The following is a 22,459-nucleotide window of genomic DNA, read 5'->3' as shown; positions in this document are numbered from 1 at the left end:
TTCAGGTAGACTAGCAGAAGGAGTGCCACCGAAGACCATTTTGCAAAAAAATCAAAGCAGGCACAAGTGCCGCTAGCAGTCGGATGAAACTTGTCGCAAGAGAGCACCTTCGGAACATCCGCGATAAGTATAATTTTATGAGTGTGGAGTTATCGGTTAAAGAAATCGTAGAACAGAAGAATTTAACCAAAGGAAATGAGCTGATGGGCCCGGAAAATGAGCCAAGTAAGGCAGGCCTCTTTTCTAACTCGCCTCTTTTGTATTGACACGTGCACTTATCTTTATCGGGCGACCACGTTTCGCCGCCTAACAAATGTAATCGCACAGCGCGGGACGCGCCTGCATGTATCCGAAGTTTCTAGAAAGTTATCGATGCTTCTACCCGGCTGTCTGTTGTCGCCAAACCTTGTGCTATCAGATTTCATCGCGTGACGCGAATGGTGTAGAACTTTGTGGAAGGCACGCGGGTCCTAACGATTAGTCTGGAACATTCGACGACTCTTGTATAAAAGCCGACGCGCTTGACCCACTGATCAGATTTTCGACGATCGCCGACCGTGTTCGCCGCTATCGTTGCGCTATAAGTGTAGCCTGCCTTGTGGGCACAGGTTCGCCCAATAAGAGTTAGTTTTGTCGTTCACAGTATTGCTACTCTATTATTCAACGTCACCACCACGTGACATCTGGTGGAGGTGCTTGTGCGTTCATGGACCGAACGCCCCCACAAAGCCGCGATCCAAGCCCAAAGCCCGAGGACAAAACCGACATCGCCCAAGACCAGCGTGCTAGCCGCAGACTGCAAGGACTGCCCCCAGAGCACGGACTTCTACCTGAGTCGACAAAGAAGATCGTGGTCAAAGCAACCGCAATGGCTGCCCCAGCGTCCCCCGTTATCCTACAACAACCTCGGGACCCAACGACCTTCCATGGAGGAGCGACTGAAGACCCAGAATCCTGGCTGGAGACCTACGAGCGAATCGCGACATTTAACAATTGGGACTACGACGACAAGCTGCGGCATGTATACTTTGCCTTAGAAGATGCCGCCAGAACGTGGTTTGAGAACCGGGAGTCGACCTTGATGACATGGGACCTCTTCCGTAGCGGCTTCCTGCGCATCTTTACGAGCGTCGTGCGCAAGGAAAGGGCCGAAGCCATGCTGGACGCCCGAGTGCAGCCACCTAACGAGAACGTTGCCATCTTCACGGAAGAAATGAACCGTCTCTTCCGCCACGCCGACCCGGATATGCCCGAGGAGAAGAAAGTCCGCCTTCTCATGCGTGGTGTGAAGGAGGAACTCTTCGGTGCAATGATACGAAGCCCACCGAAGACCGTACAAGAGTTCTTTCGCGAGGCCACTAGCATCGAGAAGACACTCGAAGTGCGGAACCGGCAATTCAACCACCGTACAAGCTCTACCCACTACGCAGGAAATCAATCACCGGCCACGGACGATGTGCGCGAGACCATCAGGGCCACTGTGCGTGAAGAACTGCGCAAGGTCTTCGTCGCAGCCTCAAGTGGCCTCGATCGCCGACATCGCGAAAGAAGAGGTGCACCGATCGCTTGGAGTTCCTGAGGTACAACCAGAATCACCACAGCCCCAGCCGGAAGCGATGACCAACGCCGCCGTCGCACGCCGTCAAGGCGCGCCTCCGCGACCGCGCCAGGGCCCTGTAACGCCGCAACTCCGTCGTCCGCCGCCGCCGCCACCAGCACGCCCATCCGTCGCCCACCGCACCTACACGAGGAAGACGGACATTTGGCGAGCCCCCGACCACCGCCCGCTCTGCTATCACTGCGGAGAAGCCGGCCATGTGTACCGCCGATGCTCATACCGCGACTGGGGATTGAGAGCGTTCGCCGTCAACGCGCCGCGTCCACAGCTTGGCGAGCGCCCACGTGACATCGCCGATTACCTCGCCGCTACTCAGTGGAGCCCTCGACGGTCGTCCCGTTCGCCGTCACCAGGCCGCTACCTGTCGCCGGAGCGCCGGCCATACACCGGCCCAGCCCGGGGCCGCTCTACTAGCCCATATCCGGAAAACTAAAAGCAGAAACCGATGGAGGTGCGGTTGTTGTTCGTCGAACTGACGAAGATCCTCCGCCGCCGACGAAGACGCCGAAGAGACAATCTCGACGACATAACAACGACGACACACCACCGTCCCAACGAAATCAGGAAGCCAAGACTATACCGTCGAAAGACGACTTGACGAGGCGACGTTCCTGCTTGAGTTCAACACGACGCAGCCGTGATCCGACGCCAAGAAGTAACTGCAACGCCAGACAAAGAACCACCGACCTCGACGTGCTTCTCGACGGCCACGCAGTTACCGCCTTAGTGGACACAGGTGCTGATTACTCCGTCATGAGTGGACACATCGCCGCCCAGTTGAAGAAGGTTAAGACTGCATGGGAAGGCCCTCAAATTCGCACCGCTGGAGGACACCTGATTACGCTGACTGGAATCTGCACTGCAAGAATAACCATTCATGACCGGACTGACCCTGCCACCTTCGTTATCCTCCAACAGTGTTCACGAGACGTCATTCTCGGTATGGACTTCCTGAACCAACACGGCGCAATCATCGACCTGAAGTCGAAGTCAATAACGCTGTCGGAAGATAAAGCGATACCGCCGGAGAGCCTTCGTAGTCACCAGGCCTTGAGTGTGCACGAAGACCAAGTAAGCATCCCGCCTCGCTCCAGCATTGTTATTTCGGTCGGCACCGAAATACCCACTGACGTAGAAGGTGTCATCGAAGGCGACCAACGGCTACTGCTAGACCGCAAAATTTGCGTCGCAAGAGGGATCGCTCCAATGCATGGAGGGAAAGCTGAAGTGTTGCTGACAAACTTCAGCCAGGAGTTCAAGCACATCAACAAGGGCACGACGATCGCGTACACCGAGGAAATTCTGGAAACCAGTAATGCGTTTGTCCTCTCAGATTCCGCCGCATCTACCCCGACGATCATGGTTCCCGAACCAGACTACGACATTAATCCAAGTCTCCCCATGATTAAGCAACTCCAGCTCAGAAGTCTGCACCGACGATACAAAGGCTGCCTTTCGACGTCATCGAGGATTCGACAAACACCAGTCGCCAAGCATCGCATAATCACCGAGGAGTACGGTCGACCACTCCGCCAGAGCCCTTGCCGAGTTTCGACACGAGAACGTGAAGCTATTAGGCAACAAGTCGACGAAATGCTGCGCGACGACATCATCTAGCCGTCGAAAAGCCCGTGGGCATCCCCTATTGTCCTGGTGAAGAAAAAGGATGGAACCCTACGTTTCTGCGTCGATTATCGTCGTCTGAACAAGATCACGAAGAAGGACGTATACCCCCTCCTACGTATAGACGACGCATTGGATCGGCTCTGCAACGCTAAATACTTCTCGTCGATGGACCTGAAGTCTGGCTATTGGCAAATAGAAGTCGACGAAAGAGATCACGAAAAGACAGCCTTCATCACCCCAGACGGCCTCTACGAGTTCAAGGTTATGCCGTTTGGACTGTGCTCGGCGCCTGCAACGTTCCAACGCGTGATGGACACGGTTTTAGCAGGATTGAAGTGGCAGACCTGTCTCGTTTACTTGGATGACGTCGTTGTATTCGCCGGAAATTTCGACAATCACCTTAGGCGGCTTGCCACAGTACTATATGCCATCAAGTAATCAGGGCTCCCTCTGAAGCAAGAAAAGTGCCGCTTCGCTTACGATGAGTTTCTGTTCCTAGGCCACGTCATCAGCAAGTCTGGAGTCCGCCCTGACCCACAGAATTAAGACAGCTGCCATCGCAAAGTTCCCGCAGCCCGCCGACAAGAAGGTAGTGCGTAGATTTCTTGGCATGTGTGCCTACTATAGCCGATTTGTCAAGAACCTTTCGCGCATCGCTGAGCTGCTGACACAGCTAACTAAATGTGACGTCGAGTTCAAGTGGAAAACGCCGCAGGCCGACGCATTTCAAGAACTAAAACGACGTATGCAGTCGCCGCCCGTACTTGCGCACTTCGACGAGCACACCGATACTGCAATCCACACTGACGCCAGCTGCCTCGGTCTCGGTGCCGTCCTAGTCCAGAGAAAAGATGGACATGAACACGTGATAGCTTACGCTAGCCGGTCGTTGTCAAAAGCGGAAGGCAATTATTCTACAACCGAAAAGGAATGCCTCGCCATCGTTTGGGCTACAGCGAAATTTCGCCCTTACGTATATGGCAGGCCATTGAAAGTGGTCAGCGACCATCACGCGTTGTGTTGGCTAGCTAAATTAAAGGACCCTTCAGGACGGCTGGCACATTGAAGCCTCATAATATAAGAATACGACATCACTGTAACATACAAGTCTGGACGAAAACCCTCAGATGCTGATTGCCTATCACGCGTCCCCATTGACCCGCCGCCGCAAGATGACGAGGATGACGACGCCTTCCTTGGAATAATAAGCACGGAAGGCTTCGCCGAACAGCAGCGAGGAGACCCGGAGCTAAAAGCCCTAGTCGAGTATTTGGAAGGGCACACCAACGTTGTCCCTAGGACATTTATGCGTGGATTGTCTTCGTTCACGCTACAAAACAACCTGCTCTTGAAGAAGAATTTCTCGCCAGTCCGCGCCAGCTACCTTCTTGTTGTACCATCAGCGTTGCGTCCAGAAATACTGCACGCCGCACACGACGATCGAACCACTGGACACCTGGGATTCTCCCGGACGCTGTCGAGAATACAGGAAAGGTATTACTGGCCGCGTCTGACCGCCGACGTCGCCCATTACGTCAAGACATGCCGAGAGTGTCAGCGACGCAAGGCACCACCGACAAGGCCAGCGGGATTACTACAGCCGATCAGCAGATCGGGATGCACTTGTTGAGACCGTTTCCGACATCAACATCCGGAAATATGTGGATCGTCGTAGCGACTGACTATCTCACCCGCTTTGCTGAAACTAAAGCTCTACCAAGAGGCAGCGCAGCCGAAGTGGCGAAATTTTTCGTCGAGAACATCCTGCTGCGACGTGGTGCCCCAGAAGTCCTCATCACCGACAGAGGAACGGCTTTTACAGCAGAGCTCGTCCAAGCCATTCTGCAGTACAGCCAGACAAGCCACAGGAGGAGAACTGCCTACCATCGGGAGACGAATGGTCTCACGGAATGCCTGAACAAGACCCTCGCCTACATGCTAGCAATGTACTATCGGCCAAAAAAGTAAACGGACCACGGCACAGGTGGCCGGAGCGGCTGCGGGGCCACACCGGGGCGCTGCTATCTCGCTCCGCGCGCTTACGACGAGAGTGCCCCGAGTGACGCTAGACTTCGCCCTCACTCTCGCGCGGGGCCTTGTCACGCTTGATAAATTTCTAGTGCGCTGTTCGGTTGCTCTGCTGCTGACGGTCGCGACAAAGGGGACTGCGCATCGCCGGTAGTTTAGCACATGGCGCTGTCGAACTGTAGCGGACGGCCGCTGGGCATCAAACCGCGCCACTGAGAAGGAACGAAGACTCGTTCTTAACGTTGTTTTGCTTATATTCACCATACATCTCATATTAGTGCATTTCGCTGGCGTCCACCGCTGCTCGATCTGAGGCAACACAAAGCAAGGAGCCGCAACGGCGACTACGGCGAATGCCGCTCCATGCGCGCTCTTTCACGCCGGCGCGATAACTTACAGGCACCAAGCTTTGCTGCCGGTGCGGGTTTTCTGTCGATATTACTTTTCCGGCATTGTCTCCAGCAGTGGGTGCAATAACTATGGCAACGACGCCTCTCAAAACTGCTTTATTTCGATACTACAATACGCAGCCCATTATGAAACTTTCTTTACAAAAATACCGTCAGAAAGAGACGATTGGAAAAGCGAATCGGAAAAAACTAGTCGCGCGTGAAAGCTCATTCACGGAAGCAGATAAAAGCAGAGAGAGAGAGAAGGAGATTCTTGATGGGAAGGAAAGGTTGGGGTAAAGTGCAGCGCAGTAACTGTCTCTCAGCAGAGGACACCTCAACCGCGCTGCACAAGGGGAAGGGAATGAAAGTAGGGGGAGAGAAGCAGATAAAAGCAGATCAGCTTTGGCATGCCGTGAAGGATGAGTGGGAAGCTCTACGCGGACGTCCGTAGCTAGTGGCCGCGCTCTATGACCCGATGCCAAGACGAGTAGGCCGAGTCATCGCGGTCGACGGCGAATTTTCATCCCATTGAGGACCTCTTCAACGAACCCCATTTTTTATCTTCTTCCGTGAATAAACTTTCACGAGCGACTTGTTTTTCCGATTAGTCTTTCCAATCGTCTCTTTCTGACGGTACTTTTGTAAAAAACGTTTTATAACGGACTGTGTATTGTGGTAGCGAATTAAAGCAGTGTGGAGAGGCGCACTGCTATAGTTAATAAACCCACTGCTGGAGACAATGCCGGAAAAGTAATCTCGACAGAGCAGCCGCGCCGGCAGTAAAGCTTGGCACCTGCAAACGCGCGTCACCGTAGCCGCCATTGCGGCTCCTTGCGCTGCGTTGCCTAAAATCGAGCAGCGGTGGACGCCAGCGAAATGCACTAATATGAGATGTATGGTGAATATAAGCAAAACAACGTTAAGAACGAGTCTTCGTTCCTTCTCAGTGGCGCGGTTTGATGCCCAGCGGCCGTCCGCTACAGTTCGACAGCGCCATGTGATAAACTACCGGCGATGCGCAGTCCCCTTTGTCACGACCGTCAGCAGCAGTGCAACCGAACGGCGCACTAGAAATTTATCAAGCGTGACAAGGCCCCGCGCGAGAGTGAGGGCGAAGTCTAGCGTCACTCGGGGCACTCTCGTCGTCAGCGCGCGGAGCGAGATAGCAGCGCCCCGGTGTGGCCCCGCAGCCGCTCCGGCCACCTGTGCCGTGGTCCGTTTACTTTTTTGGCCGATAGTACGTCGACGTCGAGCACAAGGCGTGGGACGCGGTCCTGCCGTATGTAACCTTCGCTTACAACACGGCGATGCAAGAACCAACACAGATCACGCCGTTTAAGCTGGCTTACGGCAGGAACCCGACGACGACGCTCAACGCCATGCTGCCCCACGTCACTGACGAAGAGAATGTTGACGACGCTACATATCTCCAGCGCACCGAAGAAGCCCGACAGCTCGCCTGCCTACGAATCAAGAACCAACAGAGGACCGACAGCCGACACTACAACCTCCGACGACGCTTCGTCGAGTACCAGCCCGGCGACCGTGTTTGGGTTTGGACACCGATACGCCGACGAGGACTGAGTGAGAAACTATTGCACCGCTATTTCGGACCCTACAAGGTCATTCGACATATTGGCGCACTGGACTATGAGGTCGTGCCAGACGGAATTTTGCATTCACAGCGGCGCCGCGCACGATCTGAAGTAGTCCACGTGGTGCGTCTGAAACCCTTTTACGGACCCCAACGGACTTCCTTATTTTTGTTTACATTGCTACGGGTGTTTTTCTTTATTTGATTTGTATGCAGCATCGGGTCGATGCTTTTTAAGAGGGGGGTATTGACACGTGTACTTATCTTTATCGGGCGACCACTTTTCTCCACCTAACAAATGTAATCGCACAGCGCGGGACGGGCCAGCATGTATCCGAAGTTTCGGGAAAGTTATCGATGCTTCTACCCGGCTGTTTGTTGTCGCGGAACCTTGCGCTATCAGATTTCATCGCGTGACGCGAATGGTGTAGAACTTTGTGGAAGGCACGCGGGTCCCAACGATAGTCTGGAACATTCGACGACTGTTGTATAAAAGCCGACGCGCAAGACCAGGGGGGGGACACTCCCCGGTTCCGGTGGCACAGGAAATTGGCGCCATCTCTGTAATGGGCGACGCAAAAATCCGTTTCCCTTGCATGGCCTCGTAGATCGTCGTGCGCACGCGCGCCGATCCAGGTGGCCAAGCCCTTCCCCCCGCTCAACTCCTCTCCTACGCCCTCTCTCCTAATACCCTCTCAACTCCCTCACCTTCGACTGTCTACGCGCCCGCGCCGCCGTGCCATCCCCGCCGGCCCGGCTGCTGCTTAGTCCGCTACGTAACGCTTTATTTTTGTTATCTACTGTCATCGACATGCGTGCGCTGCTGTGCGTTGACCGACGTGGCTAGTTTCGTCAGTTCAGTGGTCCTCGGCAGCTGTGTGCTTGTGTTCCGCGATGTTTCACCCGTTTCACGACTCGTACCGCTCGTGCATCGTGCAGTGGTGCACAAATACCTCAAAAACAAGTCCTGCAAGGTTGTTCCGGGTGCCTAAAGACAACAGGTGAGCGCTCAGACCCAAGGACATCAGAAGGCGCATGTACACGAACACAGCCCTGTCCATTTGTGTACTCCATGAGGCTCCGGACGTCGTGGCGCCTTGATTGTGCTACACTTGCTTCTTCCCGGTAGAGAAAGCTGACAAATAGATGTTCCTCCTCATTGTCACCTGGTCTGTGACTTGTGTTTTTCTGTGCCAAGTCGCATTCTGCAATATCAGTAACTTGCCCAGCTTTCCATACTGCCCTCAGTGCTTTTTCTGTGTATCACGTTTTGCAAACCAACTAACAGCTGAAAAATTACTGTTAGTGTTTGTGTACTATCTCAGTAACCCCCGATGGGAAAACCGCGCGAACAACCTTCATGTGTAGGCATGATACGTTTTTTTTCCCTCTGGAAAGCATGAGCATTGCAAGCGTCCTACATGCAGATTTTTGCAGTTCGTGTTTATTATACAAGGGAGAGCCCAGTAGGTACGACTTAGTGCCTTAAGTGACGTAATTTTATTGCTAAGCATTGCATTCGGGTAGAAAGAAAAGTCGTGTTGGCTTGTTTTACCTGGTCTTTGATTGAGGAATAAGCCTTTCTGCGAATGTTTTCTATGTGCTGCTGCAAAAGCCGACTACCTTCTGTTCTCCTTGCCACCGTTACTCAAGTTGTGGCCAAGTGCAAAATAATGTGATAATGTGTGTTTCAGTTTTTAGTACAATGTTATTTTTTTCTGCCATGTTTTTTTCAATTTGTTCAGCAGTAATGAACATGTCAAGCATTTCATATACTTTCGTGCAGATTTATAAGTAAGCTTCCTTTTGGTATGGCTCTCAATCAAACAATGTTAGCATTTTATTCTATCTTTCAGGTATTTTGCGTGTCATTGTTTTTGCCATTACCAGTGAGTTTTCCCTTTTTATAGTTGTTATGACTATGTCATGCACGTCGTCCAATTTTGTGCAATATCTTAGTGCACATATCAGGAGCTCGTCTACATTTAGGTCTTGAGGACGTTATATAAAAATCTTGTTTTTATATGTGTGTACATGAAATAGCCTTCGCGTTTTCTAGCACTTTCTTTTTTTATTTCACCATCTGTGAACTTTTGTCTTTAGTACTCTTGTATATGTCATGCACCTCTCACTATTGTTCATTTTTTGAGCGTGTATCACACCACGTTGTAAGAAAAATCTCTTTTCGGAAACGAAGTCAATAAAGCGAGACTAAACATCTGTTGTGTTGGAAGTGGAATTTTTTTTATATCACGGCACATGCTGGTATAATATAAGTATGGGCAAGACTGCGTGCGTGCCAACGCGTAGCCCACGGCGCACCACGCGTCAGCTCGCAAGCAATGAGCGCGCTACGCCGCGCATTGCTTGCGAGCTGGCGTGTGGCGCGCGATAACAAGCGCGCTATAAAAAAGAAAAACGCGCCGCTTACGGGTAAAAACAAAAAAAAAGTGAGCGGCGCGCGCGGCATGGGGGAAAGGGGGAAAGGGAGTGGAGCGGGTCGGCATAATAAAAACAAAAAAGAAAGAAAAACGTTTGGGAGAGGAGGCGCCGGGCGGCTGCTGTTGCTGTTGCCATGACAACGTAAACAATCATGTTCGCCGCCATTTTGCTTAATGCGTCGCCCATTGGTTAGGGCCGTAACTGAAGGGGACCTTGGCGCTAGCGTCGAAAGAGCGTCTGCTTGAAAACGGCCAATGGGATGTATACGGAGTGTCCGCCCCCTGGCTAGACCCGCTGATCAGATTTTCGACGACCGCCGACCGTGATCGCCGCTATCGTTGTGCTGTAAGTGTAGCCTGTTTTGTGGGCACAGGTTCGCCCAATAAAAGTTAGTTTTGTCATTCACAGTATTGCTACTGTGTTATTCAACGTCGCCACCACGTGACAGTATTACAGGAAAGAGGGTGATCCGAGCAGTTCTGAAGGAAACCTTGAGCTTGCCTTGATGACCTTCCCACAGAGAGAACTACTTTGTAAGCTAGGAATAGAGAAATTGTGTATTGACTCTACGCATGGCACAAATAGGTACAAGTTTCAGCTGACAACATTGCTAACCATCTCGGAAGATGGCTCTGGTATTCCATCTGCCTACTTGATTTCTAGGAGGGTTAACACTGAAATGATGGTGAGGTTTTTCGAGGCCATCAAGGAAAAGGTAGGCGTGATAGAGTGCAAAACATTCATGTCCGATGATGCCCCTGCTTATGGCAACACATGGGAGCAAGTGATGGGTCCCTTGAAGAATCGGTGGTTGTGTATCAGGCATGTGATCCGCAGCTGGAACGCACACCTCGATATGATTAGTAGCATAAAGTACAGGAGTGTCACAAGAGAAACCTTGCACGCACTAATCAATGCACACGAAACAGAAATAGATGAGAAAGCAAAAGAATTTCTTAACCTACCTTCCAAGTTGCACACACAGAATAACTTTGCTTCCAAAGATCTAGAGGATCTGGAAAGCTTTACTAAATAGTTTGAGAAAACTTATGCAAAAAGAGTACTTCAGTGGGCCCATTGCTATAGAAAGCTGGTAGGCTTAACGACCAATCGCATTGGATCAATGCACAAGACTCTGAAGTACTCCTACTTTGGTGGCCAAGTAAATGTGCAGCTGGACAAGCTAATCTATGTACTACTTACCTTGACAGCTGACAAACTTTTCAACAGGGCTGTTGCACTTATAAAAGGCAAAGTTATAAAAAGTAAACTTATAAAAGGCAAACCATCGCAAATCTGCTATCTTCAGAAAGCGCAAAGCAGGTGTTGATATTCAGACATCCGATATTGACAGAGTGGGAGATGGCGTATGGCAGGTAAAATCTCGGAGCATAGTTCACTTTCATCATATCGCGAAAAAGACTGGCAGGGCTTCCACAGGTTGTGAGCTCCATTGCAAGCACTGTGAGGCTTGCCCTAACATGTACAGTCGCGGACAGAATATTATGGACCATGAAATCTAAGAAAAAGCTGAATATCTCCGCAACCTCATAACGCAATCTGGTATTTGCATTTTGGACCTCGACTAGAATATGCTAACAACGTTGTCGTGGGCAGTTTTACTGGGTACTGCTACAGGCTGCTCGGATATTGAACGTTTTCGGAAATCCCGTGGTTCATTTTATTCTGTCCGCGACTGTACACATGTACATGTCTTGACCATGTAACATATGTGCACATGTGCAAGCCCATTCATGCTGTTGCTTTGTTGGAGCTGCAGTCAAGCAAGTTGCCGAGCCATGAAGCCAGTTGCTCTGGTGTCTCTTTTGATAAAGGTGGTCAAAGCTTTTGTGTCATTGATGATCCCAGCTGTTTAATGGCCAGTGCTCAAGGTACGCAGAGCACAAAGCAATGTTCGAAAGAAGAAAAAAAAACAGTAAAAAGAATTGAAAAAGTTCAAAGTGCAAGCTGAGGCTGCTTTTCAACAGATATTGAAAAACCTTCATGAAACAAGTTGCGAGAAGATGGATTCTATAGAACATGACTTGACGAAATTAGTTAAAAAGCACAAGCTTGCAGACGCGAGAGAGCCTGCAGGAAAGCTTAGACTGGTGCCTGCAAACAAAAACCTTCAGAAACAGCGGAGGTATGCAGCATCCAAAAAGAGCAAATCTAAAATGGCACTAGGTCATCGGCCAACTATGCTGGAGCAAGAAGCAATAAAGCGGTGTCCTTTAGGTGGGGAAATGAACAGCAAAACCTTATTTATTCATACTGGGAATGACCATCATTACTGCAGGCCAGCAAAGTAAGCTTAGTAGTAGTGTGGTAGTAGCTTAGTTGTTTTGTAGAAAGTAGAGAAAATGCTGTTTTTGTTTAGACAGGCAGAGTACGGTTGTCATAAGCAAGGCATGCTTTGCCTGCACTATGGCATAGTTAAGTTTATCAGTGTTGTATGAGAAGGATTTCTAGGCTAGTTGTGTGCAGTGTGGTGTTGACGATGGATGCACAATACTATGTGCAGCAGTGCAACTGTGGATTGGATGGTGGTGTGTTAGAGTGCGAGAGGCATCTCTGAGTTGGTCACATGTGCAGCTTGTGTAAGTGTGTGTGTACAGTGTAAATCGACATTACATGCAGATGTGATGTCCAATCGTATGGTGTGTGCGTTAGAGCGCTAGAGGCACCCCTGAGCTGGTCACACGTGCTGCTTGTAAGTGCGTGTGTGCAGTGTAAATAGACGTCATATGCAGACATGATGTCCAATCGGATGGTGTGTGCGTTAGAGCGCGAGAGGCGCCTCTGAGCTGGTCACACGTGCTGCTTGTAAGTGCGTGTGTGCAGTGTAAATAGACGTCATATGCAGACATGATGTCCAATCGGATGGTGTGTGCGTTAGAGCGCGAGAGGCGCCTTTGAGCTGGTCACACGTGCTGCTTGTAAGTGTGTGTACAGTGCAAATAGACGTTATATGCAGATGTGATGTCCAATCGTATGGTGTGTGCGTTAGAGCGCTAGAGGCACCCCTTAGCTGGTCACACGTGCTGCTTGTGTGTGTGTGCAGTGCAAATAGACCTTATATGCAGACATGATGTCCAATCGGATGGTGTGTGCGTTAGAGCGCGATAGGCACCTCTGAGCTGGTCACATGTGCTGCTTGTAAGTGTGTGTACAGTGCAAATAGACGTTATATGCAGACGTGATGTCCAGTCGGATCGTGTGTGCGTTAGAGCGCGAGAGACACCTCTGAGCTGGTCACACGTGCTGCTTGTAAGTGTGTGTGTACAGTGTAAATAGACATTATATGCAGACGTGCTGTCTAATTAGATGGGGCATGCTGCTGGCAGATGTGCAGTGGGCTTCTGCTAAGCTGAATAATCTGGTTAGCCATATTCGTTACACAGTACAAACAACACATTTAATGCAAGCTGGCTCTGATGGCTTGCATTTGTTTTTCATTAGACCAAACTTAACCAACATGAACAAAAAGCTCTACACAGTGGGAACATGAAGTGATCATAGTTGTCCGAATGGCCCCTGCGTGCTTTTAAGAGTTCACAAAAATGTAACGTTTAAGGGCAAGCAAGAGTGAACACGTCGGAACAGCGGTGAAAGCAACTGCTGAATTCCTTGAGGCACTACTACAAGGTGCTGCTGCTGATGATGACAGCAAATGAGCTGATTCTGAGGCATCACCAATAACACAGAATAGCAGTTTACTGTATTATCTGTACAAGTCATCTGAAGTGTTTCGAGCAAGTTTGGAAAATGTTTATCCTGACAACTGAATTATGTTGCACTGAGTGTGCACATTACAGTTATCAATAAGCAATTAAAGGCTGTGTATTACCTTCTTCGGTAATACACAACACAAACTAGTCCCCATAAGACTAGTTTGTGTTGACTTCTGCAGGTGCACACAACAAAACTGTGCAGCTTTGTTGCTCCTTTAATTTCACCTTAACGGAGAGTCCACTGTACGTGTATGTAATGTGGACGTATTGCAGACTTCTGGCTGTCACTGCACAGCCTGTGAGTGTTTTCCTTGGGCAATTCGCCTGCTGTTTGAATATGGAGATGCTAGGGCCGAAGTATTTCAAGCAAAGGACTTGACGGTTGAAAATTTGAGATGCAGTTTGCTTGCTTTCAATCCAAACTAAAATTGGCACCAAAAGGTTGCACGAGGCATTTTCTTGCAGCATGTGTGCATGAGCGAAATTTCTCAGCCAATCCACAATCATGATGCTGCACTCTGCAATGATCTTACAGGTGCACATTCCATCATTGGCTGCCCTGGACCACCTCAGCAGATTGTCAGCATGCTACAAGAACACCAATGTCTTAATGCTAGTAACCATAATAAACATATTGTCTACCGATACTGATAGACTACTGTTATTGCTGTCTACTGTACAAGAAAGCTACGCTAAACAATTTGGGAACAACCAGCGAGATTGTGCTTATTAGCTGCATTGCGAATATCCACAGACCTCATTTAAGGAACAGCAACACTAAGTGAGGTCATTTCACCACAAGAAAGCACACTTTTCATCGAACAAATATGGCATCAATGCACATACTAAGTGCCTTTCATTTTCAGAGGCCTGCAATTCTGCAATATATTAAAATGGTAGGTGTAAAAAAAGGTAATTTTTAAAGCTACTTTAGAACATCAGTGCATTTCGGTGAGCTGCCACAAAATATGAAACACTCTGGGCATAAGAAGAAATGTTGAAAAAGTCCCGTAGCCATGAAAGAAGAACACTTTCTGTGGTAAAGGGTGGAAACCACGTTTATTTTGCAGACCATGATACAATACGGATACGGATCTACAATACGTGATACAATACATGATACCGATCTGCAATCATCTGCTCATGTCTTACACGGTCCGCAAGATTATTTGCTGGAAATCGTGTACGATCTCCGACGCACCGAAGTGGAATCTGCGCATCGGGGAACCTTTCCGGTTCCGCTGCGCACTGGCCATATAAAGGACCAGCCAAGCCTAGGGCGACTGGGGCACGACGCTCTTTTCGGCACAGACTCACGCTTCTTCATGTACCAGGTGCTGCTCGGATTCGTCGCTGTCGTGGTGAACGCCGACTTCGCGGTGGAACATGGCTTCACCGAACCTTGGCCAGATGCTGCTACAACGGATCTGCAATCATCTGCTCATGTCTTACACGGTCCGCAAGATTATTTGCTGGAAATCGTGTACGATCTCCGACGCACCGAAGTGGAATCTGCGCATCGAGGAACCTTTCCGGTTCTGCTGCGCGCTGGCCATAGAAAGGACCAGCCTAGCCTAGAGCGACTGGGGCACGACGCTCTTTTCGGCACAAACTCACGCTTCTTCATGTACCAGGTCAGTTACCTAAATGGAACTAAGTGTTATCGCTCTAGCAATGTTATGCTTTTAAGAGTGTCGTGCCCCATTAGCAAGCGACAAATGATTGAGTGTCTTGAACATGCCAGCCTGTGCTTCGTTGATGCTCTACTATTCTCTCTCTACGACGGCTGCCTGACGCTTTCCCAAATCTTACTGCTCCTATCGGGGGATGTAGAACTAAATCCAGGGCCCATGAATGCAGTTGAACGTGACCAAATGACAAACATTGAAAGGATTCTCTTAGAAATGAAAACAGGCCAGGAAACTGTGCTGACGAAGTTAACGGAAATTACAACAAGACAATCTGAATTAGAATCCAAAATTACGGGCTTAATAGAGAAGACAAACAACGTAGAAAGTCGTATTGCTCGGGTGGGAAAAATGGAGGATAAAGTTATGGCTAAACTAGACGACTTGGAAAATAGAAGCCGTAGACAGAATCTGGTCTTTTTCGGGTTGCCTGACAGGGGGCATAACGAGACGTGGGAGGCGTCTGAAAAACTAATAAGTGGAATATGCAAAGATGTGATGAAACTTGATGATATTTCGGTTGAACGGGCTCATCGCGTAGGCGTTTTCAGAGAAGGCAAAAACCGGCCCATAGTAGCATGCTTTTCAAGGTGGAAGGCTAGAGAAAATGTCTTTAAAAACGCTTACAGACTAAAAGGCACTTCGTACAGCATCTCTGAAGATTTCAGCCGAGCCGTACAAGAAAAAAAGACGTCAGCTTTGGAATTATGCGCAAGAAAAAAGAGAGAACAAAGAAAATCGTGTTCGCTTGAGTTATGATAAATTGATCATCAATGGGCAAACGTTTGTTTGGGATAGCGATATGCGGATGCCAGTTCCACTTCAGGCGCATGCGCGACTGGACAGAGGCAAATGACGCATTCCGAATTCCGTTCCTCCGAAAGATAACTCAGCACGTTGCTCGCAGCCTGAATGGCTCTCTGTCCTGCTTGTAAATTGTCGCAGCATAAAAAACAAAGTCGATAACTTCATGTCTTTAGTAGCCACTGTTAAACCTCAGATTGTGATGGGCACCGAATCATGGTTAGACAAGGATATACCTGATGTAGAAATCTTTCCGCCTGGTTTTACTGTCTATCGGAAAGATAGGCATGGACAAGGCGGGGGAGTATTCCTTTTGATATCAAATGCATTGTCAAGTACACAAATTTTATTTGAAAACGATTCTGAGTCTGTCTGGTGCCTTGTGAAATTGCCTAACGGAAACAATGTAGTCTACGGGACATTCTACCGCCCATCCGGCAGCAGCAACTCATTCGGATTGCTGTCTGAGATGCTCTCTCTCCTGCCTAATAGCGTACTTCTAGGGGGGATTTCAATTTGCCTGACTTCAACTGGAATGCCGGATGTGTGGCTGGCAATAGGTCCCGTATTTACACGAGTTCCAAGAACTGCTCGGATTAAATGGATTGCAGCAGTACGTACTGGAACCTACGCGAGAAAATGCAATTCTAGACTTAGTACTTTGCAATGAGCCGAACATAATATCAAAAGTTACTGTTTGCCCAGGTATTAGTTACCACAGGGCAGTTGTCATAGAGCTTAACATACAGCGAGTACGGATGGCGCAAATTCCGCAAAGAAAAGTGTACAGCTACGACAGAGGAGACTATGCTGCTATCAGGACCGAACTTGAAAATTTCTTTCCTACTTTCCAATATATGTCAAATGCACGCTGTCCGTTAACTTTGTGGTCAGCATTTCGGGACAAAATACTTGAGCTAGTCGAAAGTCATGTTCCATGCAGGTACCTGCGGCAACGAAAAAAACAAAAACCTTGGTTTAACGTAGAAATACGTAAACTTGTAAGGAAAACAAGACAAACGTATAAAACATTTTCTGCCGACACCACTCTGGCAAATCAGAAACGCCTGCAAGAGATAAATAAGCTATTGAAAGCAACAATTAAAGCTGCCAAAGATACCTTCTTTGTTAAATTAAACAAGGACTTGAGAGAAAACCCAAAATCTTTTTGGAAATATGTAAAACAAAATCGAAAAGAAGACATATCGATACCATCTTTAACTGTTGACGGCAAAACCATGACGTCGGACTATCAGAGGGCGGAATGCTTCAACAAGTACTTCCAATCTGTGTTTTCGCTATTACCTGCTGGGGAGACTTCGCTTTTGAACAACGCCAATCAAGGCGATATGATGCCAGATATTGAATTTGATGTTAGTGGCGTGGACTCTTTATTACGGCATTTAGATGACACAAAAGCAATTGGACCTGATGGATTATCGCCAGTAGTCCTTAAAGAGTGTCATGGTATCATTTCTCCGTATTTAACAATCATTTATAAGCTTTCCCTTGAAACAGGCCTCATTCCCCAAGATTGGAAAACGGCAAGCGTGACACCTGTTTTTAAATCGGACGACAGAAAACTCACAGAAAACTATAGGCCGATTATACTAACGTCAATATGTTGCAAAATATTTGAACACATTTTATATAGTAACATATCTGCATTCCTTGACTCAAACGCTTTTTTTACACCTTCCCAGCACGAATTCCGAAAAGGTTATTCCTGCAACACACAACTAATAGAATTCCAGCACTTCTTATCTAAAACCATTGATAACAATAGTCAGGTAGACGTGGTTTTTATTGATTTTCAAAAAGCTTTCGATATTGTGTCCCATAAGCTCCTAGATGTAAAGCTCGCTGCATTAAATATAAACGAAAACGTTCAAAATTGGATACGCAACTACCTAAACGGAAGAACCCAGTCTGTTGTCTTAAACAACGTTGCATCTTCACCAATAACTGTTTCTTCGGGCGTTCCTCAGGGAAGCGTACTGGGGCCCTTGCTATTTTTAATCTACATAAATGACATTGTCGAACTAATTACATCACCCATAAAACCATTTCCTGATGACTGTGTGATTTACAGAGAAATTACCAGTGAAGATGACATAGATACATTGCAAACAGATTTAGATAAGGTAGCGATCTGGTGTAAAAAATGGAACATGAATTTAAATATAAAAAAGTGCAGTAGCGTAAGTTTTTCCAGAAAATTATCCAAATTTCAGCACCGATATAACATCAATGGCACGCTTATCGACGTACAGTCGGAATATAAGTATTTAGGAGTCTATTTTACCGAATCGCTCACTTGGCATAAACAGATTGACACTGTCATAGCAAAAGCTAGCAGGATGTTACATTTTATTCGCAGACATTTTAAACAGGCAACACGCGAAGTGAAAGAAACTTTATACTTCTTACATGTTAGAACAATACTTGATTATGCTTGTGTAATATGGGATCCCTATCAAGATTACTTCATCAATAGACTGGAAAAACTACAGAACCAAGCAGCAAGGTTTGTTTGCAATAATTACAGCCCGTACTCTAGCATTTCCGAAATGAAGGCCACTTTAGGATGGGATGTACTACATATGCATAGGCAGAAGTTAAGGCTTAAACTATTCCACCGAATATATAATAATCAGACAGGTATTTATCGCTATAACTATCTGCTGGAACCAGATTATATATCGACTCGCTGTGATAACAACAAAAAGATCTCAGCCTATAACTGCAGAACAAACACTTTTTACTACTATTTTTTCCCCAAAACAATTAGACAATGGAACAGTTTATCAAATGATATAGTAAATGTGTCAAATAACGAACTATTCTATTCAATGCTGTGACGGCGCTCTTGTAAAACAAATGTATGTGTTATATATCTTGGAACCTGCTTGTTTCACGTTACTTGTACGCCTTTCTCTAACAGTTATTGTAGTGATTCTGTTTGTCAGTATATCTGTCCGAAAGCTTCTCTGTATTACTGGTTGTATTTTGTTCCCCCCTACGTAATGCCTTTGTGGCGATGTAGGTACTTTGTAAATAAACAAATAAATAAATAAATAACATACGTTGAATGTTCTAGAGGCCAGTCATTAGCGCGATAATTCTTCTTTTTTTAATTCCAAACTTATTTACTTTTGTCAATACATACCTCAATACCTGCACACAAATGTCCAGGCATGTGTTAGTACCGACTTTTCGCACCGGAACTGTAATTTAAAGTAAAGCAAGAAGGTATTAAGATGAGTAATAGCTTGTCCCCTTTCAAACGACACGCATTTGTAGCTGTGCCATGCAAAGCTTTGCATTAGGACAAATCAAACAATGTACGTTACTATGATGAACGCAAAACGGAGCAAGGTGAGTAGCTTAAAATGTGCTGCAGCTTTGCAGTTCCACATATTTAGATGCAACAATATGCAGCATGTTCCAGCAAACATTCGAGAAGTCTTTAAAGAAAAATGGAGTTGTCAGTGCGGAAACACCAACTTGAGACTGCTAGCAGCAATACGCAGAAGGTATTAGTATGTATTTCTCTAATGAGTAGATAATAGCGTTTAAAAATCTACACTTGAGGAATTTATAATACTTTCATGCAGCCTTCATTTGACTGTATTCAAGGAAGCCCATAATAGGCAAATACCAAAACATACCCCATGCCTGACTTGCAATTGCATTGGTGTTGATGTCTCATTTATTATAGTGTGGCTGTCAAGTAAGCGACATTCCAGATTTAAAAAGCTGTGAGCGGAATTTTTAAAGGGAAGCTTTCTTTGGCTCTTCTACCCACTCTATGGCTTCGGATTGCAACTGTCTTGCCGATTATACAACTTGGGCCACTAGTTACGTCCCACAGAGTATGTATCAGATGCTGCCTGCTGTCTTAGACAATTGCCGTCCCGGGTAGAGTGCAGACCAGTGCCGGATATAATGAAAACCGAGGTGACTCGGTTTGCCAAATGATTTAAACAAGCGCAGACATGAACTCCAACACAAATGCACTTTCGACCTGCCCTCCCGCATTATTATGAATCATGTAGCTTGTTGCTTTCAAGCAAGTGTAGGAGACCACAATTTCTCATTTTCTCAAATTCTTTGCACATACAGGTAATAAGCACAACAGGCCTGCAGCTAGCAGCCAAATGGATGACTGCTTTAATATCTTTCCTTGAGAACAAGAACTACAATGGCGTTCTTCATGCAGAACCTTAAATGCCAGTCTATTTGTCATAAATGAAAAAAAACTTTGTGTTTCGAAGTGTTTTAATATCTCATAAATGTTGTTCAATCAGGTGCGAGGTGCAGACTTATCACAAAAATTTGAGGCCTTATAAGTACAGCAATGTGTCAGGAATGACGAGCGTAAACAACGAAAGAAGACAAGGAAAAATGAGGGAAGCGAGTGGGTTTAGTCGCCATCTTGGAGAAGGCGCGCGCGCGCGGAGGAGTGGTGGCCGGGGCGCAGCGTTCCAGGAGAAGACGGCCGGAGATCGCCACTCTGGGTCCTGCCCCAGTACCTCGGCGATGCAGGGACATTCCGCCCGAGTACCAGGCTCGGCGAGCAGCTGACCGACGCCTCCGGAACTACCGCTGCCCCGGACCTAACTGCCAGGACACGTCAGCGTTTACGCCGCTGAGCGTAGACGCGCGGAGGCTGGCTGCAGCCAGTCACCGCAGCCCTGCAGCCAGTCTAGGGAGCGCCACCGGGAGCGCCAGCCGGCACGAGCCCCGCTCTGCAGGAGCGCGACAGCTCCTCAGCGACTGTGCCTTCGTCACGTCGGCCGGGACATCGGTGGCGCGACGCCAGCGATGACTGAAGACGACCGGATTGCAACGACGGACCACAGACCGGGGGGACGCCGATACCCGCCCCGTACAGAAAGCGTCCCTACTATACCGCATAGACGATCGCCGCACAGACGTTTGTTAACGCGGTAGTGCGAGCGTAAAGTATAGCAAGGAAGGACGCAATCCGTGTGCCACAAGTTGTTAAAAGTACATTTCGAATGAATGTTGTGTGCGTGGTGCACCTTGCGTTCATGTGTTCCTTCTGCCTGCTCAAGCAAGCGTACCAGGCGTTAACGTATGCGTGACAACATTGGCGAGCCTGCCAGGATCTCTTTAACTTCCTCACGTGCCTCAGGGTGTCTTGAGCAGCGGAATGGACCTCGAACGTTTGATGACGGCTGGGAGTGCCGCGGGCATGTCGGCCGAGGCCATAATAGTGTAAAAACACTGTAAAACCTTTGACCCTTTTAATTTATCTTGGAGTCTTCTACCCTTTCCTGTTAATAAGTCACTAAGCACGGGGGCTATGCATGAGCCTATGCAGACTCCCTGTCTTTGCAGGTAAAACCCGCCGTCCCAGAAAATGAATGTAGAACTTAGGTGCACTTGAAGTAGTGTTTTCGTTATGTAGACAACTTTCTTGTTCTTATAGACACAAGTGTGAAAAAATTTGACGCAGTCTTTACGCAGATCAAAGACACCTTTGTTCAGTGCCTTCATCCGCTCATATCAACTACTGAAGTGACAGAAAAGGATGTCACCAGATTTTTGGATATCAAACTCAGATTAATGCAACATCACACGTGTTGGTCTTACGAACCACGAATCAATAAGCCATTGCTACCTTTTACGTCATATCATTCTAAGCTGGTTAAACGAGCAGTGGCTAAATCATGTTGTCGTAACGCGCTTAACAAATCATGCACGCACTCCATGCAAGATAGCTTACAGATCACATGGTAAGGGCTGGTTATCCCAAGCAGTTGTTAGTGTCAGTGTCAGAAACTATCCTCAGTGGTTTGAGCAATAACAGAAAAGAAGAAAGGGCAGATTCGATGACAGTAAAGGAAAAAGTAAAAACCACTGTAGTGCCTTATATTCATCATGTCTCCCATAGAATAAAAAGGATAGCTAACAGAACATGTGTCAAAGTAGTTTTTTTCGGCGCCGGATAAGCTTGGGAAGATGTGCAAAATGGTTAACAATGAATTCGCTCCAAGAGAGTGCCACATCAAACATGAAAATAAATTCGTGTCTTGTAAAGAGGGAGTTGCCTACGCCATTCCGTTGTCATGTGGCAGGCTTCATGTCGGTCAAATGGGGAGATGCCTTAAGGAACGCCTGAAGGAGCACAACAATAATGTGCGTAATACAGTAAAAGGGCATCTGGGCATCCACTGCAGAGACTGCGACACCAGGGCCTGCTACCCTGACTTCGCTAGAACACAAATTTTAAGTAAACATAGCAACCAACTAACCCGTGAAATTATCGAAACAGCGCACATCGCCTGGTCAAAAGACGCATACGTCAGTAGCCCCTCCTTATCCATTACGTCCAAAGAACTAGCATATTTAGCGGGAAGGATATGATGATTGCAGTTATCTCCTCTGTTCAGTGCAGCGTGTATGATTGATTGCGAATATATGTTTGGTTTTTTTGGTTTCTTCTGTTGGTTGGAGCTGTTATATATTCTTCGTTCCAAGCAATAAACTTCAGTTGCAAGTCA

The 22,459-nt window shown here is 47.7% G+C and overlaps 1 pseudogene; it reads left to right on the top strand.

Annotated features, from left to right (window-relative positions):
• The first annotated feature begins 868 nt into the window (after positions 1–868).
• On the top strand, positions 869–20,757 carry LOC135915559 (uncharacterized; annotated as a pseudogene).
• Positions 20,758–22,459: the final 1,702 nt, after the last annotated feature.

Source organism: Dermacentor albipictus, chromosome 9 (assembly GCF_038994185.2).
Source record: "Dermacentor albipictus isolate Rhodes 1998 colony chromosome 9, USDA_Dalb.pri_finalv2, whole genome shotgun sequence".
NCBI classification, from domain to species: Eukaryota; Metazoa; Arthropoda; class Arachnida; order Ixodida; family Ixodidae; genus Dermacentor; species Dermacentor albipictus.
This window is presented reverse-complemented; position numbering and strand designations above follow the sequence as displayed.